General features: G+C 43.4%; 1 protein-coding gene across 1 annotated transcript in view; it reads right to left on the bottom strand.

Moving 5' to 3' along the window:
* RAB14 (RAB14, member RAS oncogene family) overlaps window positions 1-19,710 on the bottom strand; it is a 30,143-nt gene extending 10,433 nt beyond the window's left edge. Inside the window, exon 1 of the mRNA XM_048513395.1 lies at window positions 19,444-19,710. The gene's annotated coding sequence lies outside the window, so the exon portion shown is untranslated. The remainder of the gene's footprint in view (window positions 1-19,443) is intronic.
* Window positions 19,711-20,071: the final 361 nt, after the last annotated feature.

Genomic DNA, 20,071 nt, shown 5'->3' with positions numbered 1-20,071 from the left:
ACTGAGCATCTGCTGCGTCTGGCACTTCAACCATAGATTCTGAGCAAGATCACACAGCTTACAGAAGACACGGGCATGCTAATGGAACTAGGCTGAACTCAAATACATTTTTCTGCTTCCTATTTGAGAACATCTGCCACACATACCCCCAAAAGTTGTGACTAACCAAACTGGAATTATCTTTTTTTAGTTTAAAGTGTTTGGTCTCTTCAGAAACTCAGAACACCTGGCTGATGGTAACTAAAAGACCGAACGCAACCTGGACCTCCAAAAGGGAGTCTGCCCTTGTTTCCAAGAGACATGAGTTCTGCTGTTGTGAAGTAATCACTGAAAATGCTACCATGCATACTTTGACTAATCCTACCACAGAGACAGCAAAAACAGGTTCTCAGACCATCAGAAAGGCCATGGGAAATGAAGTTCATATGTTATGAACAATGAGCTCTTAGAGCAAAACTAGGATCTATGCTTTGTAAGAATCCACCAGGGAAGTTGAAGCAGTAGTATATTCAGCGCCTGACAACTCACTTCCATTTGGAAACCAGCAACTGTAATTCTGTAATACCTACAGCTGCTGAATATGAAAATTCAAGTGTTGCTAAAACCCCGACAATAGGCAGGCACAACCTGCAAACAAAGTTGCTAGAAGACAAGAACTATTCACCCAATACCTTCTGGAACAGGATGGAAGAGCCACTCAAGCCCAAATGCCCTTCACCAACACCAGCCCCAGGTCTTATAATGAATAGGGTCACAGCCCAAAAGAAGTCTAAATGGCTCAAACTATACCTAACTTGTTCCGGTGGGTTTTCCGGGCTGTGTGGCTCTGGTATGGTAGATCTTGTTCCTAACGTTTCGCCTGCATCTGTGGCTGGCATCTTCAGAGGTGTATCACAGAGGGAAGTCTGTTACACACTGTGTCCAGAGCCTTCCGACTATACCTAACTGATTATTTTCAAAGCTACAAGCAGCTAGAAGATCAACATAAATGACCAGAAGCCCAATGACATCTAAGCCAATTGAAAGTTGTGCAACCCTCAGATTAACTGAGAAGGGAAAATAGAACAGAAAGTGGCGTCTGGCTGGATAACACCACTGTCTGGAGTCCAAGAAGGCAGAGAACCTCAGAAAAAATGCTGTCCGCTTGCCTTCAAAAGATTGGTAGATTATCCCAGCCTGTAACACCCCCAATTTCTCTTAAATGGTTTCCACCATCCGCAATGGGCATAAATCCAATCTGAGATATCTTTCTAGGAGTAAACGCACTTAGCACTGGACTGCAAAAACATTACTGGAATAGGAAGGATGAGGATCAGCCTCTGAAGCTCAGCCCAGATATTGTGTTTGAAGTGGCCATCCTTTAAAAGGAACAATGGTTTTCACTAAGTAAATAGCAATCACAACAGGCTGACAACCATGTAGAGGCAGCTCCCACCCACTGGACTGAGCCACTTACCTCCTGGAACAGTGTTCTGCAGATGAGATGGCCCCAGAAAAGATTCTCACTGCTACCACTGCTTAATTTTGCAAGTGTCGGAAGTAAACTTCAAACCACCACTTTGGCAGTCACTCTTCTCACTGCCCTATTCTAAGCAGAAGGCATCTCCTACGGTCTCCAGCACAAAAATGAATTGAACCCAGAAGAGTGCTCAGAATATCTGTTAGCATCTAGCTACAGAGCCAGGTCTTGATACCTTTTATCACTCACTCTAGTAGGAAAAGAGTTAAGGGATTCTATACTAGGATCTATTTTGGAACTGTACCACGATTATCCCAAGATCTCATGAGCAGTCTAAATTCTCAGCTTGCGAAAAACTACAGTCCAAAATACTAATCCAAGCATTTGCTCAAAAACAAGAGAAGTCGCCAATGACTTTTTCATGTGAGTTCGTTTAAACAGTAGGGCAAGCCAGAATACATTGCCCAGGAAACTGCCACACTGTACAGTCTCTTGCTCTAGTCTGAATTCCACTCAGTGCATATAGATATTCAGCAACATTAGCTACAGCAGCAGCTCAAGTAAGTCCACTCAGTGACTTACCAGCCTGAATGCCGAAACATCCTAATTTTAATCAAAAGTCTCACCTACAAACTAGCAGCTCTTGAGAAGCCTGAGCTATAAACAGCACAAAAATCACCTAAGTGTACCAAAAGACATGTACAATACGTCAGATTTTACACTGATGCCCTGGGTCACACAGCTAGATCAACCCTAACAGCCAACACACAGCTAGACAAATCTGGGTATCAGGTTGCCAAGGTCTCATGGTACCTGGTTATCATCGGATTGCCAGATCTAGCCTGGAAACCAGTAAAAAACCAGAGGCCAGACATAAGGGATGCCCGACACAAACAGCATTACAACACATTACATCACTTCCATAAAAAAAACGAGAGTTATATCACCTTCCTAGGAATTCCCAGAAACACTGATTTTATACAACTTGGCAATTATTAAAATTAATATTATTAAAATTCCACTCACAAGTACTAGATATATTAGCATTTTTTCTTGTAGAAAACAGTGGCACACGTTTAAATTCCATAAACACACCCATTAGCACAATTTTATATGCTAACTCATGAATGATACATTTTATGTACTAGTATTGAACTACATGAACATACCCAGCCAGGCAATTTTTCTCCACGTGCCCTGTTTTGGGTGTCCCTCCCATCTGAGGCTAGATGGGTGGCAACCTGAGAAAGGGCCTTTTTGATCACAGCACTGAAATTTGGAACTCCATCTACTGTTGTCTTCTACCAACAAAATGCAGACTTTTTGGGCTGGCATTCTCTCACTAATTCTTACTAGCACTCCTCCCTGTCTGTATGTAGGGTAGTGGTTAAGAGCAGGTGTACTCTAATCTGGAGGAAATGGGTTTGATTCCCCACTCTGCCGCCTGAGCTGGGGAGGCTCATCTGGGGAATTCAGATTAGCCTGTGCGCTCCAACACACACCAGCTGGGTGACCTTGGGCTAGTCACAGTTCTTCTGAGTTCTTTCAGCCCCACCTCACAGGGTGTTTGTTGTGAGCAAGGAAGGGAAAGGAGATTGTAAGCCCCTTTGAGTCTCCTACAGGAGAGAAAGGGGGCATATAAATCCAAAACTTATATTTCATTTGTTTATATATATATACACACACACACACACAATTTTAAATGCTTTTGAATGTCTGAACTGGTTTAACGTTTGCCACCTTTGGGACTGTGAATTGGGTAGAAAGGCAGCACAGAAATGTTTTACATAAATAAAAACATGACTTCATTTATTGCAGTAATCCCCACAAGAGCCCTGTACTAAATGTAGGCCACTCTCACCATGCCCACAGGCTGCTAGGGCTGACAAATAGGCTTGCCACCAGCATGCAATAGCCAGATAGTAGTCCAACACAGAATGGTGTCTCCAAGCCCACACTTCTCCCGAGACCACAAAAACAGGGGCCGTTCCCCACCACCATGCTGTGCATACACCGAGCGTGAGTCTGCACAGCATGTTTGAAACGAGTCGCACTCGCTATAAATGAGCTCATTTCCCCTTTATAAAAAGGGAAAACGAGATCATTTATAATGATGCAACTCATTATAAATATGCTCTACGAAATCACTCCTAGAAAGGCACATACCTTCTCGCAGAATATACTGTGTATGAATACACTGCCACTGTGCTGATTGAAGATGTAATGGCCTGGGCCAGGAGGTAAGAAGTATCAGGAGGGCTGACTACTTCTCTCCGTGCGCACGGACCTTCACACCCAGTTTTCCAAGTAAATAAAATGGAAAAATTGAAAGAGCCTCTGGAAAAATCTCTTTTGATTCTTTTATTCTGTTGGATTGAGCGGTAGAGAAGTTTACTCAAAAAGAATAGTATGCATTTTTATGCAAGACAATCTGCAGCGTTAGATAATTCTTATGTATACTGGGAACAAATATTTACGATTTCTGTTTACAAGTAAATTATTTATCCGCTATAATGTGTTTAATATAGTGTGGGTCTTTTCCCCTTTGTTCTGGGAGCTCTTCAATAACCAGGTCTTACTAAAGAGTTACTGGTTGTCCTTAGCTTAAGGAATTATACAGACCATTCTGGGACACCTCCTCACCATTCTCCTCCTGCTCAGAGAGGAATTTACCCTCCTCTCTGGAATCTGAGTCACTATCTGAGCCTCTAGATGCCTGTCTATAGGGACGTAACAGACTTTTCTTTCAGGCTACTTCGGTTGGCCACTATTTTACTCCCCCATTCCCTGGAATCTGATTCCTTCAAAAGAGATAAGGTCTAGCTTTGATCTCTCGAGTGCAGACCCAGAATGCCTTGTTGCACCAAGGACAAGATCTGCTCCTCTATGGTATCCCTTCCATAGGAATGGTCTGGTGGCACAGGGTAGGGACCACGTGCAGTTACATTACTGCTTGTTGTTAGTTAGGGATTACTCCTGAGGAGGTCGAAGGTTGTGCTCCAATGCTCCAGAGAAAGAAGCAGCTACCCCGCCACTGCTGGGACTCACGCTAGCTTCAGGCTTGATTTGGTATTCAGCGGTGGTCATTTTGTCTGCACGCATGGTTTTGGCATGCTTTTCTGGCAGCTCTGCGGCCTAAAGAGTTCTGCCACCCTTGGATTTGACCACTCTGGTAACAGCCCAGGAGGGTGTGTTCATCAGATCTGCATCAGGCTTGGCTGTTACAAGGGCCGATAAGTTGTCCTCGTCATCTCCGGAACCCTGCATGCTTGGATGTCCACTTGAAGAGCCTTAGGAGTGATTAAATAAGGAAAGCTTGGCTCCCACTCTTCTTGCCCAAAAGTGGAGGGGAGATCAGTGAGAATACAACAGAAAGTAGGAGCGTGATAGAGATCTAACGGGTTGAGCCAGCATGATGTAGTGTTTAAAAGAAATTGAATTCTAATCTGGAGAACTGGGTTTGATTTCCCACTCCTCCACCTGAGTGGCAGAGGCTTATCTGGTGAATCAGATGTGCTTCTGCACTCCTACACTCCTGCTGGGTGACTTTGGGCTAGTCACAGTTCTTCGGAACTCTCTCGGCCCCACCTACCTCACAAGGTGTCTGTTGTAGGGAGAGGAAGGGAAAGGATATTGTAAGCCCCTTTGAGTCTCCTGCAGGAGAGAAAGGTGGGATATAAATCCAAACTCTTCTTCTTCTAATAAAGCAATAAAGATGCAAACAACATTGCAAATAGACTACAGAGCAAAACAACAGAGAAAATTAACTATAGAATATATATCGCCCTTCGGGGGAGGGGCACTATATAAAACTGATAAATAAATAGAGTAGCGAAGACAACCTAAGAGCTGCTCTCCTCCAGCTAGGCTGGAAAAATCCTGAGGAAAGATGGGCAGTCTCATCATAACCAGGAAGTAGAAAAAAGTTAATTTCCTGCCTTCCTGACTGTATAGTGAGAAACACCCACAGGATGTTCTCCACTCAGTGGAAGAACAGCAACATTTATGAATGATTGGACAAACTGAAGCAGATTTTCTGTTTTCTGTGAGAGTGTAAACGCCCTGTCCTCCATGCTATTTTCCTCCCTTGCAATGCAAAACTCAGCAATTTGAAAGGTGCTCCATGGGACTCCATCATCCTAGTCCAAAATGATTGTAAAAGCCACAAGGTCTGACATTTTTCTTCTGTTAATTTAATTATCTTGCAACTGTTAAAATGCAGTCTTCCTTGATCCGAGCAAACCTGCAGTAATCATGAAGCTAAGTATATACTGAACATGCCTTTGAGGCTACAGAATTAAAAATTCTGTACACTGAGATGATTTCAGAATCAATACGAACCTTGAATTCTTGCGACAGTTGCAATTACAAGCATATTTGGGAGCTGTACTACTGAAACCCAGGTGACCAAGTCCCAAGAAAACATGCTTAAGATTAAGGGTGAGAAAATAATTCCATACCTGCAATTCTGAAATGTATCCTCATTAATGTAGAAGAGCTGGTAGTACTATCAGTCTCTAGAAACGCACATCAAGATTTCATATGCCTAAGAATTTTTCCAGCCCAGATTTTTGAAAACCTGCTTGACAACAGGATCCCCAGGTTTCTGCCAGAAAAGGTTCTGTCAGGTTTCATGCCAAAAAAGCATACCAAGACTTGGATTTATTTTTCCTTTTAGGCTACCAATGACAAACTGAAATTTAGTAAGCTACTGTATTTCCCTGAAAATAAGACAGGTCTTATATAAATTTTTGCACCAAAAGATGCATTAGGGCTTATTTTCGGGGTAGGATTTATTTTAGGGGAAATACAGTACCATCACAATTCATTAAGGCGGGCTCTCGGCAGCCCCGTTTCCCCATCACGTATGATGCAAGCTGCATCCTCATTGGCAGGGAGCACGCTGCTGGATCATACCATCCTGATCTGTAACTACCGGGAAGGCTTATTTTTGGAGTAGGGCTTACATTTTAAGCCTCCTCCAAAAATTATGAAAAATTATGATAGGGCTTATTTTTGGGGTAGATCTTATTTTCAGGGAAACACGGTATTAATAGGATGGGTGATTTGGTAAACCCAAAAAACAGAACACACACCTCCTCCCCCTCCAAAAGATATATCTGCATTTTTTTATTTTTCTTTTACCAACAAAAAAACCCACAGAGGTATTCAAAAAGCTGAATAATTTCTGGGTTTAGAAAACCTGCATTTACAGATATTACAGATATTGTTAATTGGTGCTGAAGTCTAGCTACTAATGCATCAGCCCTGACCTGGATGGCCCAGGCTAGGCCAGTCTTGGAAGCTAAACAGGGTTGGCCCTGGTTAATATTTGAATGGAAGACCACCCAGGAATTCCAGGGTCGCTCTGCAGGGGAAGGCACTGGCAAGACACCTCTATTAGTCTCTTGCCTTGAAAACCCTCTGTGGTCACCATGAGTCAGCTGCAAGTTGTCGATACTTTAAACACACACTAAAGTGTCCACATATTTGCTGAATGAGGGCATTCCATGCAATACAAAGCAAGCCATGGCCAATATCTTCCTAAGGAAATCAAAAAGCCAGTTTTACACAAAGCTCCCATTCGCCACAGTGATGCAGGGTTAAGAATCATTCCGTGAGCTATACACATGAATACCTTTCCCTCCTAATTCACCGCAGGATCGAATTCACACTTACGTATCCCCACTAGCTAAAATTATATGCACAAATACAGCTTTACAATGAGGAGAAATCACCCTCACTATGCCCTGCTCAGGATAAAGATGACGGGAGATCTGTGAATTCATCCACCATTTCCTGGACCATCTTTGTTCCAGAATGCTCTGCTTGGGTCCTAGTGATTTGGGGACAGAAGTAGGTAGGCAACAGGACCCACGTGGACTATATTAGAACAAAGGTGGCCCAGGAAATGGCGGATGAATTCACAAATCTCCTGTCATCTTTATAGATGGCTCAATAGATTATACAGTTTACAGCATTTTCACTATCAATTCCCATTCGGGTTATAGCTACATTGGTGCTTCAAAAAAAATGCTGCTTCACTAACAAATTTCTATAAAGTTTTATTCTTTCATTACAATCTCTGGAGGGCTTTCCCACTCCACAGTGGACACACCCAGATACTGCAGTCATTCCAAGAGCACCTTCTAGTCTTTACAGTACTGTATGACAGCAAACCTTGCTCCACAGAACAGCAGTGTCAAAAAATCCTAACAGCTGGACTATGTAACAAAGCCTGGCTCCTTGCTGTTATTTCTGTTCTTGTGAGAAATATTCTAACTGCTGTCTTCAAGGTGCACAGTCATGAAATCGTGAAACTAAAATTAAACAGTCACCCAGCTGTAGGATTTCAACAGGACAGTAACTGCTATTCCAGCCCAATGTTTTAAATGTGATGTTATACCAATGTAAAGCATGACATATGGTTAAGATGTAAAGCAACACTTCAAGCATTTAGAATAGATTTTCCAAGCTACTTAGGAAGCCCACCTTCACATATGTAACCTGATGAACAGTCAGGATCTGCTCTGGTCTCTGACTACCCTACTCTCTTTAGAACAGCTTTCCACACCAAGTTGTATAATGCTGCCACACCACATTCCCGTTGTGTTCTTCCCACACGCAAGACTCTTGCTGTATAAACCCCAGTCAGATACTGCACCTCAGAAACTGCATTGAGGTAAAACACACCTATGCTGCTTAAGTTACCCTATCTTTCTTGCCTCCTTGGTTGGTTATCTTACTACTGAACCTTCTCATTTTTTCTTACATGATGTGCCATGTACATTAATTTATCAGGCCTTTAGGCCACTAGTTGGAGGATACGTTTAAAAATCAGCCAAACAAAGAGGTTCTCAATCTCCAAATGTATTATGAATATTTCACTTGATGCTGGACTGCTTGTAATTTCTGATGTATAGATTACAATCCCACAAAGTGTACAAGTATACAGTGCTGTTTATCAAACAAACTCTAGGTAGCATGCAAAAGCTGCTCAGCAAAAGTGCATTACTACATTAACATGCAGCTATCTGCAACACTGCTTTAAAGTTTGCAGTCAAGTACAGAAACTTATGTTGATGCTGATGTTTTCCTTGATCTTTAATATCAAGTCCACTTTATTATATTTAGTGAGCCCATTTTAAACTACAGCATAAGTAACTTATCCCCATTCCAGGACCAACAGAGCAAGGTTCCAAACACAATACTCAATTTTATGGCAGAACACTGGCCCTTGTGGACCTATGTCAAAAACATACATACCCTAAGCAACTGTAGCACACCTCAACGTTTTTAATCAAAGACATTTCAAACGACAACAAGTATAAATGAATCAGACCACTGATTCATCTATTCCAGTACTATATGCTTGCTGACCTCTCTAGTGTCTTGGACAGGGAAGGGTCTTGCCCAGCACTTAATCTTGAGAAGTCAGGGATTGAACCTGAGATCTTCTGCAAGCAATGCCCGTGTTGACTGCGCCAAGGCCTTCTTGCTCCCCATCCCTCGTTGCCCCAGGCAAGAATAAAGCTAGCATCAAGCACTTCATGCTGAGTTAGCGACATACTATGTTAAATGTTACCTACAGCCTGCTCAAGCAAATTCTGCGCCAAAACTCAGATTGCTGGGGCCCTTATATGGTCACATTTGCATATAAATGTCTGCTTATTTTGCAAAATGACTGTGTTTAGCTATTCATGAAGAGAAGCAAAAAAAAAAAAACTACACAGGAAAGTAGCAATTTAAGACTAGCCCTGCTGATCAGACCAAAAGTCCATCTGGTCCAGAACCTTGCTTCCTGGACGCCTACACAAAGCACAAAGACAACAGCCTTCTCTTTGAACAAGGCTAATCTGGCTGAGATCTACACCAGAATTAGCTTCATCTTCTTGAGCCTCTCTTTGTGGATGGAAGGGCTAGATCAGGGGTGTCCAACTCTGGCATTTCAGATGTTCATGGACTACGATTCCCATCAGCCCCTGCTCCCATGGCCAATTGGGCTAGGATCCGTGGTGGTGAACCTAAGGCACTCCAGATGTTCATGGACTACAATTACCATTGGCAATGCTGGCAGTGGCTGATGGGAACTGTAGTCCATGAACATCTGGAGTGCCATAGGTTCGCCACCACGGGGCTAGGTTATAAGCACGTCAATTAAAAGTGAAATTGGCGAGCTTGAACCAATGCAGACTTTACATACAGCCCAGAGTACACACTGGGAATCCCACATCACAGATTTTTCCCCCATCAGCCACTTAACTGAGCCTTCTCCTATGCCTTGGTACACAGCAGATGGCCTGCTTTCAAATTCCACTCAGAAGACACTGAAACATGGGCATTGCACATCCCCTAAGACCTTCCATTTTTGCAGGACAGGGTTAAAAGCCCAATCATCTTCCATATAATGCCTAAAAACACTGTATAATCCCTCAATAATCCCTAAAAACATTCTATAGCATGGCTATGAGAGAGTGGCTGACTTAAATCACCTTGAAAATTTATCACTGAACCAAATTTCCCAGTTCATTCCTCACTGTACCATTCCAACAATATTCTTCTGCACCCAGAAGTCAATGGGCTTAGAAGGGTGTAACTATTAAGGATGGCATTGTTAGAGAACTACATCAGTCCTCACTGATGAGGTCAGTCTTAAATCAGAATGGGATCATTTTAAACTTCAAAGGGCGGATCTGCTTCATGCTATGCTCCACGTCCATTTCTCACCTCTCAGTCTCTTCACATGAGATTTATTCTCAAACTTAAAAGTTCAGGGGGTTGGAAGAAGGGAATGGTTTGTCCAGTATTTTAACTTAGTTGCCCAGCCTCCTACTGCTTTCTAGATCCCCCTTGCTATACTCTTTTTTCCTGCAGTACACAGTAGAGAGAAGAATTGTCTCAGAGAAACCTCTCCATTTGACAGCTACAGTAAAAAAATACCAGTTATCACTTTAAATAGGACTTTGAATTACACCCATCTAAATTTTAAGGCTTCTTATAAACCCTCTTAGAAGTGCAGTTGTGCTTAAATATGTAAAGTTTTTAGAAATCTTTGAATAGAAAAGCTGAATGCTTACGTTTGGAGATGCTACAGGTATTTTGCTAGTTCTTACAGCATCCCCAAGACAGCTCATGTTATGTACAATCTGCTAGCTCTGCATTCGCTGTAGTCAAGATCTTCTCAACTGCTACTCCGCTTTGCTGGTAGCTGCACCACCACGCACAGCGAAGTTCATGACAAAACTCTGCAAGGATGACAGGATACTCAAAGTTGAGTGATGCACATACTACTCATTTAGAGGCATGCTTGGGAGCATATGCACAGCCAGTGGGGTTTTCAATTCTCCAGCGAGACCCCAGGCTATATGATAGTTTAACTCTTCAAAACTTCTGCATAACCTTAGTGCTGCTAACTTGGGCACTGGACTCCTCACGTGAACAGGGCCTCTACCAAGTCTGATTGGGAACAAGGTGTTCATAGCCTGGCAAAGTTGCATCCCAGAAATGCGTAAAGCTCAGACAGCCACATTTGACTGAATCTTCCACTCTTCCAGGGGAAACCTTGTCAATACAGCACTAACATTCTACTGCAACATGCCAGAGAAAAGCATGGAGGCATATGAAGTTGCAGTCTCTGCTGACGTTTCCCTTCTCTCGTTCTCAACACTCCCTCTCCTTAACCCTGAAACTGCATCCAGGGAACACAGAGGTGATATTGGCAAAAAGACTAATTGTGTGGGGCTGTCAGCAATACAAATCAATGGCATGACAGTCAACTCCTGTCATAGTGAAAAGCCTGGGAATAATATTGGATGTAACAATACCGTTATAAGGAAAAGCAAATCTGCAATGTGGCTATGAGCATTTCCCATCATCTATATCTAGTGTACCATCTTGGCCATGCTGACCTTGCCAGGCTTATGCATGATACTAATACCTTAAGACTAGGCCACTGTGATGTGTTAATACACAGGGCTGCCCTTGAAAACTGTTTGGAAACTAAAATTAGAACAGAATACTGCCGCTAGACTACCAATTGGTTTACACCAGTATTATTACAATACATGTTTACTTCAGCAGCTTAACGGGCTACCTATTTGTTTCCAGTCACTATTCAAGATGTTAGCTGATACTTTTTAAGCCCTTTATAGCCTAGGACAGTGATGGCGAACCTTTTAAACCCACTTCTTTATTGCAAAGTGCCACCACAGCAATTTAACCTGAATACTGAGGTTTTAGTTTAGAAAAACTGGTTGGCTCCAAGGCGTGCGTTACTTGGGAGTAAGCTTGGTGGTAGTTGGTGGCTTTGCTTTGAAGCAACCGTGCAACCCTTCCAACGGGTGAATCACAACCCTAGGAGGGTTTACTCAGAAGCAAGCCCCATTGCCAGCAACCGAGCTTACTCCCAGGTAAAGGATCGCGCTTTAGTTCTTTGCATGAAAATCAGTGGGGTTTAACAGCGCTTTACAGGGTTACCTACACTGCTTCCCCAAAACTAGGTCTTAGGTTTAATGCTAATAATCGAGCCCAGCGGCCCAGGCCAGTCTAGATGTGTGTGGGGGGGGGGAACGGACGGGACTCTGTTTGCACGTGCCCACAGAGAAGGCTCTGAGTGCCACCTCTGGCACTCGTGCCATAGGTTCGCCACCACTGGCCTAGGACGCACAAATCTAAAGGATCACTTTTCCCATATGATCTTATGCACCAACTAAGGTAATCAGGTGCCTTATTTTTGATGCCCCCCCCCCCATATTCATGAGGTCCACCCACCGTCCTTGGGCACTCCTTTTTAGTGGCCACGCCCCTCTTCAGATCGACCTGTTTGGCTTCATCAGATAGCCCTTCCTGATTAGGAAGAAGGGGGTTAATAAGACAGACAAGAATAGTAGGTAGCATAAAAAGGAAAAACATGTAAAATAGTTTCAATATTTTATTATATGACGTACTTGTGTATTTTGCCTGCCAATAAAGGCTTTTGATTTGGTCAGCCTGCTAGATCTGACACAAGAAGCTCCTACACTTTCTTCTAGAACAAACTGGAACTGCTTCACTGTGCCTTTGGTGGAATTAACAAATGCATGTCTGACTGGCATCTGGTTATAAGAATAACAGTTTTAACTTGGTAGACATTAATTTACATATTATAACTGTATATGTTTATATTCTGTAAGGTGTCTTAGGCATTGTGAAAAGGCTGGATATAAATGCTTTAAATAAACACCACCCAAAGGAAAAAAATTATTTAAAAGCCTGCTTATCATGGTGTACATTCATTTTTAAAGTAAAAAGAGAAGTTGCTTAGGGGGACTGTATCACTGGACAGCCAGCTCCACGGCTCAAGATGCAGCAGGGAAAAAGGACCTCAGTTTCACATCCTTCCCAAACAAAGAGGAAGTATTCATGCAACTGCAAATCCTACAATGATTAATGAGCACTAAGAAGTCAAGCCTGGTTTTTCAGCTGCCAAGTACAGCCAGTGAGACATGGCTGCCAAACGCTAGCATGTTCAGTGTATGTGACAATCGTGAAATGAAGCCGACTCAGACGGCAAACACTAGCCCTCCCTTAGGTTTAAAACAAAAGCTGATCTCAAGCTAGGAAAGACAGCAGCAGAAGAAAAACCAACAACCAAAGATGCAGCATTATCAACACAATACACAAATTATTGGGGGGAAGGGGGGAGATTATAAACAGCAGAAAGCCAGAGGTGATTGCTGAGGAGGAAAAAGGCTGTGGATCATCTGCAAAGTATTCAAAAAGAGGTCCAACCCACCACGGTAAGGACAGGAAATCCTCAAGTTGATCTTACACAAAGGTACCACTGTTAATGTTTAGGAAGCTTTCCCCACATCCCAAACTACAAGCATATTTCAGCAATGACGTATGTTGCCCAACATGACTGTGAAATCAACTTCCTCACATATTTTCAAGTATGAAGGCAGAATCTGCAGGGATAATTTAGATATTCTAAGATAGCAGATTGGACTACTTGACTACAAAGCTCCTTGAACCTATAATAAAAGCAGAAAGTATTGCCTATTTCCATTAAAAACGGAGCTGCTTGGTTTTCTGTCAAGTACTCTATTTAGACATCACTTCCTCCTCCAAGCAGTTTTGAAGCAGGACCAATACTATTCTGTCATTTGATTTGGGGGTCATCAACCCAATTTTGAAAAGAATGCATGCTCTACTATGGAGGGAACCCAAATGCTATGCTGTATTATAAATGCTCCAAATGGAAATATCCTAAACTATTCTGCCTCGTTAAACCTTTGCAATCACCACTCAAAAGCAAAATGCCAACATATAAAGTATTTACTACATCAAGAACATCTTCAAATAAATCTCCTGTCCCATACACATAGTCACCTGCTTTATTTGTTTGAATTTCATTCATCAGCATTAAACAAACACACCCCATTACGAACATGATTGCCACGTGGTTCTCTCAGGAAAGGTGAAAGACCAGGCTTCCCTGCAGGAGGGTTTTGTGCAAGCCCTGTGCTCTCCAGAGGACGCTCCTCACCCCTCCCCAAGGCTTCCTCCTCCACTTGCCAGGTAGAGGCAAAGTCCAAGTCCAGCTGAGGAAGCCTGTGGGTTGCTGCGTGCTGGCAAGTAGGGCACCCAATTCATGCTATAGATGAATGCTCCTCCTTCTCCAAGCTGGGTGGTTGAAGGGATCGTTCGTGGAAGCCGACTCAGCGTTGTTGAGCTTGCCTTCTGGGTCTGATGGGCAAGTTCTCGGCCAGGAAAATGTGTCTCACTGGGAGGTAAAGAGCACTTGCTGAAACCTTCTGGGGGCCTGTTACTACTTGCTTGCTTGGTTAGTAGCCCAGCTAGGGTTAGGATGAGATATGCAGTTTCTGTTAGGTCTTCACTCAGGCTCAGTGTGGGAATCTATTTTGAACTACAGAATTGGGGAGAGGGGGACGACAACAGAACTAGGTAGACACTAGGACCCCCACAGAGCATTTTACTACAAAGAAGGTCCAAGGTACGGCAGATTAATAAACAATTGTACTTTTTATCTTTTGGTGGAAAAGAGTATAACTTCAAATGTTACAATGAATTCATATACATCCTGCATGTACATCTGTTTGTAAGGAAGAGTCAATGTTCATTCGCTTTACAATTTAACCAAGGGACCGGCTCCTGAATAAAATGTGGTTTCAATCATACATCCAGGTGCACATGCATTGAGCGTAATATGAAAGCCACTCAATGAACACATAAAGAAGCATCAAAAGTACACTGCACAACGCAGAGCTAGAAGGCAGAAGAAAGTATTTGGGGCTTAGGCACGAACATGGATTTGTTATTTACCGTATATCTGAGAGATGGACCAAACTTTGTTGCACAAGTTGCAGTTTAATCACAATCTTTGAAATGCTGCTATAATGTTAACAGTGTCCCTATAATCAAGAAGAATGTAGTGGCATTGTTTAAGGTATTAACTTGGCAAAAGAAGAAAGAAAACCTGTACTCTAATAATCTACAAGTACTTTCACACTTATTGTATTCTCTGTCAAGAGTTGGGCCTGTATCTTGCTCTTATGTTTACAACAAATTATCTCTATGGCTGCAGGTCCTCCTGAGCGAATGCTCTCCCATGAAGGAAGTAATCCTACATACTGAAACCAGCTTATGCCAGGGTAAAAACTTTCTCTAACACTCACATTTTCTGTATTCAGAGAATGTGTGCACATGGAGGAACATTCCAACATGTGAGCCCCACACAGTGGTACATCTCCAAGATAATTAGGCCACACATTCAAAGGCGTTTGTTTTATCCATCCTTGTTTTATCCACACATTCAAAGGCGTTTGTTTTATCCATCCATTGAGATACACAATAGGGCAGTGGTGGCGAACCTATGGCACTCCAGATGTTCATGAACTACAATTCCCATCAGTCCCTGCCAGCATGGCCAATTGGCCAAGTTGATCCCTGAACGAAGTCTCAATAAGTATGTGTGACCTGAAATAATTCTTAACCCTTCCACAATAACCCATCTACAACTTACAGCCTAGCTGCATTCATGCTCACTCAAAAGTCCCACCAAGTACAATGGCATTTGCTTCCTAAGCGTGCTTAGGAATTCTGCCCCATTACAGGCAAGTTCTCACCAGGACCTCGGTTCTACACAATTATTTTTATGGCAACCAATATCACTGTCCTTTTCAGAAAGCCTGTAAGTAAATACAAGAATATGTAGTCGTGTCAGTTGAGTCTGGAATCAGTATCTTTTGAAGAATATACAAAGCTCAGCCCCCAGAGAGGGGCACCCAAGAGAAAGAGTGCACAAGGCTTTCCAACGTGATCAGATGACAGCCAGTCTCTCAAAAGAAGGACATTTCACAGTTCTCAGGAAGCCACATGCATGCTCGTACACAGATTTTTTTATTTTTTTCATACTTACTAAAATACTCATGCAAAACACTGAAAAACAGGACCTGTTAAATAATACCTAAAACTATCTAAAGAGGAAGTTAAGAATTATATTAAACAAAAGAACAGCCAAAAATAGAGGACAAGGCTAAAAACAGCAACTCCCAGATTACATTTTCTGCTGACCTCAGAAACTTATTTAACTCAAATGAAAAGATGCAAATTCCAGATATTGTGCAATGAACACCTACACAAGAGCAAGTCCCACTGAATTCCTTAAGGCTTACTCCAATAGCGACTTTAGTTTTCTATTTGGAAGGTGCTAGTCCTCACCTTCAAAGAACTGTAAATGGCCTGGGACCAGAACACCTTAAGGACTGCTTCTTCCTGTACTGAATCCAGCATGTTTGTAAGGTTTCTGTCTGAAGTCCTGCCCCATGAGGCCTCCTATTCAAAAGGAAGCCAGATATCCAAAAGATACAGGGGCCTTCTCTCTGGTGGTGCAGCCTCTAAACTTCCTCCCTGCCTCCAGTCACCCACCTGTCTGATTTTTTAAGCACCAGGAAACCAAATATTTTCCTAGACATTTAATGGTTACACATATTGGCCAGCTACATCAGTTATCATTTTAAACTGCTTATTCAATGTCTGAAAAAGGTAAACAGCATCACAGTGGAAGGGAAAAGCGACAAGCAAACAGAGAGTGAACAGAAAGAACCTGACAAAAAGTTTCAAGCCAGCTCCTCCGCAATTTGTGGAAAAGCAACATGCCTCAGTAGAAAACAGGAAGAAAGTCCCAAAAATGCCTGGCACTTGCTATTATTATTTCAGGTAAGTGCTTGAAAATACTTTTCTGCACAGAAGACTGGAGATGCACTGCCAGTCAGCACTCACCATTCTGAATTAGATGGGCCCCTGATCTGGCTCAGTATAAGGCAGCTGCAGATGGTCACATATTCACCATGAAACTTTCTAGCAGAAGTTTCTCTTAAAGGGGAAAAAGGGATTTCTTTCAGGATTCTGATTAAATCAGACATTCCCCTCAGTTACAAGAAGTCAGTGAGGTGAAGACAAAGTTGCTTTGCTCTCTCTATCTATTAACACAATCTTATTTGCAACTGTCTTCTCACAGGTGAATATTATCTGAAATATACATGTTAACTTACATACGTACATTGCATGTTCACAGAAAAAGGGTGTGGTTAAAATTGCACAAGTTGCTCCAATTAGGAAGCTACTGTCTAGATACATGATCAGGAACAGAACAGCTCATCCTTCAAGACACAGCATCCTACTGAAGTGGTTTCACTACAGCTCTATGAATTAAGATGCAGCCTAACACTCTGGAAAATAAACCAATTAATACAGTACATGGTAGTGCAATTTTGAGTTAAAGATCTAGGTAAGTAATCTCTGTATGTGCAGCCAATTTAGAGATGTTGCTTTTTTTAATAAAGCGTGCCATAAAAAATTCACATTCCCACAGGAATAAGATAGGTTGTAAAAAAAACGTGCTCACAATACACTACCTATATTGCGGATGTGCACAGATTACCAGGAAGGTCATCCTGCACTTGACATTCCCCCACCCAATGGATCCCCAATACCTAAGTGATGCAAAGCAAGAATCAGTATTTGCTGCACTTTGGTGCCATGCACATTGTTTCCTTTACTACACATATTACTTAGTGAAAAAGCACACAATACACCTCACAGAGAAAATTTCTTTAACACATCTGCACAAAGGGCACAAAGGCACAGTTGCTACACCCTGGTAGCTGACAGGTCTTGAAAAATAGTGCACTACATGTGGATATTCTAATACTTACAGGTGTGCATGTACACCACATCAGACCACTACAATAATAAATGTCTACAATCTAAAAACAAAGGAAATAGGCATGTACCTAACTTCTACCCTGAGTCACACACAAGCGGGAAAAAGACAGGTATACATTCACTGCGCTACTGTAACTGCATTTATATTGCACATGCAGTCTGTGAGATAACACCTAAATCCTAGAAAAATGTACTCAGAGGGTGAGATCTACTGAACTTCCAAGTAAATATCTATGACCTATAGTATCATTGACATACTTGTTCCTTCACAGAGTTGAAGAGACAAGGCAACAGGTCCCTGCTCTGAGGAGCTTACAGCATGAACAGTACCAACTGATTGACAAGAAGAGAAACAAGAACAACAAGAATATGGTTAGACTCAGATGCTAAAGCCACAAAGAGCAGACAAACTGCCTAGAGAAAACATGAAAGCCTACTTCCAGGTAAACACTCAGCACCAGCTTTACACAAACTCAGTAATATGAAATCTCTATGGATCCAGTCAGACCACTGGCTGTCTTGTCTGACTAAAAGCAGTTCTCCCAAGTCTCAGGAAAGGAAAGCATGTGCTCTACTTCCTCACATACTTCAGAGTGAGAGATACATTCAAACAACACACACAGTCAAAATTGGAAGTGCAGAGCACACCTTCCCCAGCTAACTCAAGGAGACTCTCCTTGATTCCTAGACATGCTTATCTCAGTGTAATCTGTCATGTGTGCACACAACACAGGAGACACAAACTGAAATGTAATACTGTATTGTTCAAAGGCTTCCACAGCCAGAATCAACTGGCTGTTGTGGGTTTCCCCGGCTGTGTGACTGCGGTCTGGTAGTTTTCACTCTTAACGTTTTGCCTGCATCTATGCCTGGCATCTTCAGAGACATGGCACAGAGATAAATACATCTCACCATGACATGCCTTTGAAGATGCCAGCAACAGATGCAACATGTCACCAGATCACAGCCACGCAGTCCAGAAAACCCACGACAACATGAAGTGTAACATTTGATGCATGTGCACATTCATGGCTCAGTGGTAAGGTTCCAGGTTTCGAGGAGCAGGTGTTGAGAAAAGGTCTTTGTCTAAATGAGACCCTGGGGAGCCATTGCCAGTCACAGCAGACAATACTGAGTCAAAAGAACCCTAGTCGAGACAGAGTATCATGACTTGATTTAGGATAGTTTTATACAACTTGTATGCGCCTCGCAACCTTCATGATAGCATGGGGCCACCTGCAGTGCAAGGGTGTATGCATGGGCATGGATGTGTATGCAAGGATGTATGCATTGGCATGTAGGTGTATGCAAGGCTACATGCATGCATGGAAGTGAAAACCGACTGGATGCCAGAAGCAGGCCTTGAATCTCAACAAAGGCAAAAGTAGGCAACCATGAAGAAGCTTTCCACCCGCCAACCCAAACACTCGAGAGCCACAAGACCAGGCTGCAGCTATGGGAGTTCCTGCTTTGGTGCGACTTCTTGGGAAAACAGAGGAGGAGGCGGCCCAATGAAAGCCAAACCAGTTGAGGCTGCAGGAGGCGTAGAGGCCTCCCCGCCTGGAGAGACTTCTCCTCCTCAGATCTCCAGGCCAACCTTTCAACATCCCTGCACCGCAAAGAGCGGCTCTCTTCCACCCCCGATGCTCTCGACGCCCCCCGCCAGGGCCGTTGCCAAGCAACTCCGCGAGGAGGGCGAGGGGGGAAGTGAGGCCTAGCGGGGCGGAGGGGAGGAGCCGCTGCCCTTTCGGGGTTACCTGGGCTCGGGGGGCTGGTGACTGGGCAGCTTGGCTCTGGTGGTGGCGGCGACGGCGGCGCGACGTCTCCCCTTCTCCTTCCAGGCCTCCCCTCAGGCTCAGGCCTCGACCGAGCAAAGGCGGCGGCGGCGGCGAGTCCACTACAGCTGCGCGCGCACCACGACAACGGCGGCGGCCTCCTCCTTTCCCTCCCCCCTTTCCTCTCTCTTTTTCCCTCACCGCCGCTCCTCCTCTTCCTTCAGCCTCATCCACACTCAATCCAAAATGGCGGCCCTCCCCTCCCACGGCGTTTCTCCGCCCACTCCTTAATAGGATAGAGATAAAGAAGGCAGAGCAAAAGGAAGAAAGCAGGTGCGCGGCCAATGATAACCTGAAAAACAAAAGGAGCGATATTGTAAAAGCAGCCTAAGCCACACCCGTCGTCCGCGGTGTAGAAAGAAAGAGCCAATCAGAATGGAAAGGAGGGGTGGGGCGTTGTTTTATTCGTCGGTGAAGTGGACGGAGAAGAAGAGAGGAAATAGTCGCTTTCTGGATTGCCGGGCTGTTGAGCGGCTGCGCGTGAACCGGGTAGTACTAAGCATGCGCTCTTGAAAGAGGAAAAAACTCATCCTGAGATGGGCGGGCGTAA

This window comes from Sphaerodactylus townsendi, linkage group LG12 (assembly GCF_021028975.2).
Source record: "Sphaerodactylus townsendi isolate TG3544 linkage group LG12, MPM_Stown_v2.3, whole genome shotgun sequence".
In the NCBI taxonomy this organism is placed as follows: Eukaryota; Metazoa; Chordata; class Lepidosauria; order Squamata; family Sphaerodactylidae; genus Sphaerodactylus; species Sphaerodactylus townsendi.
This window is presented reverse-complemented; position numbering and strand designations above follow the sequence as displayed.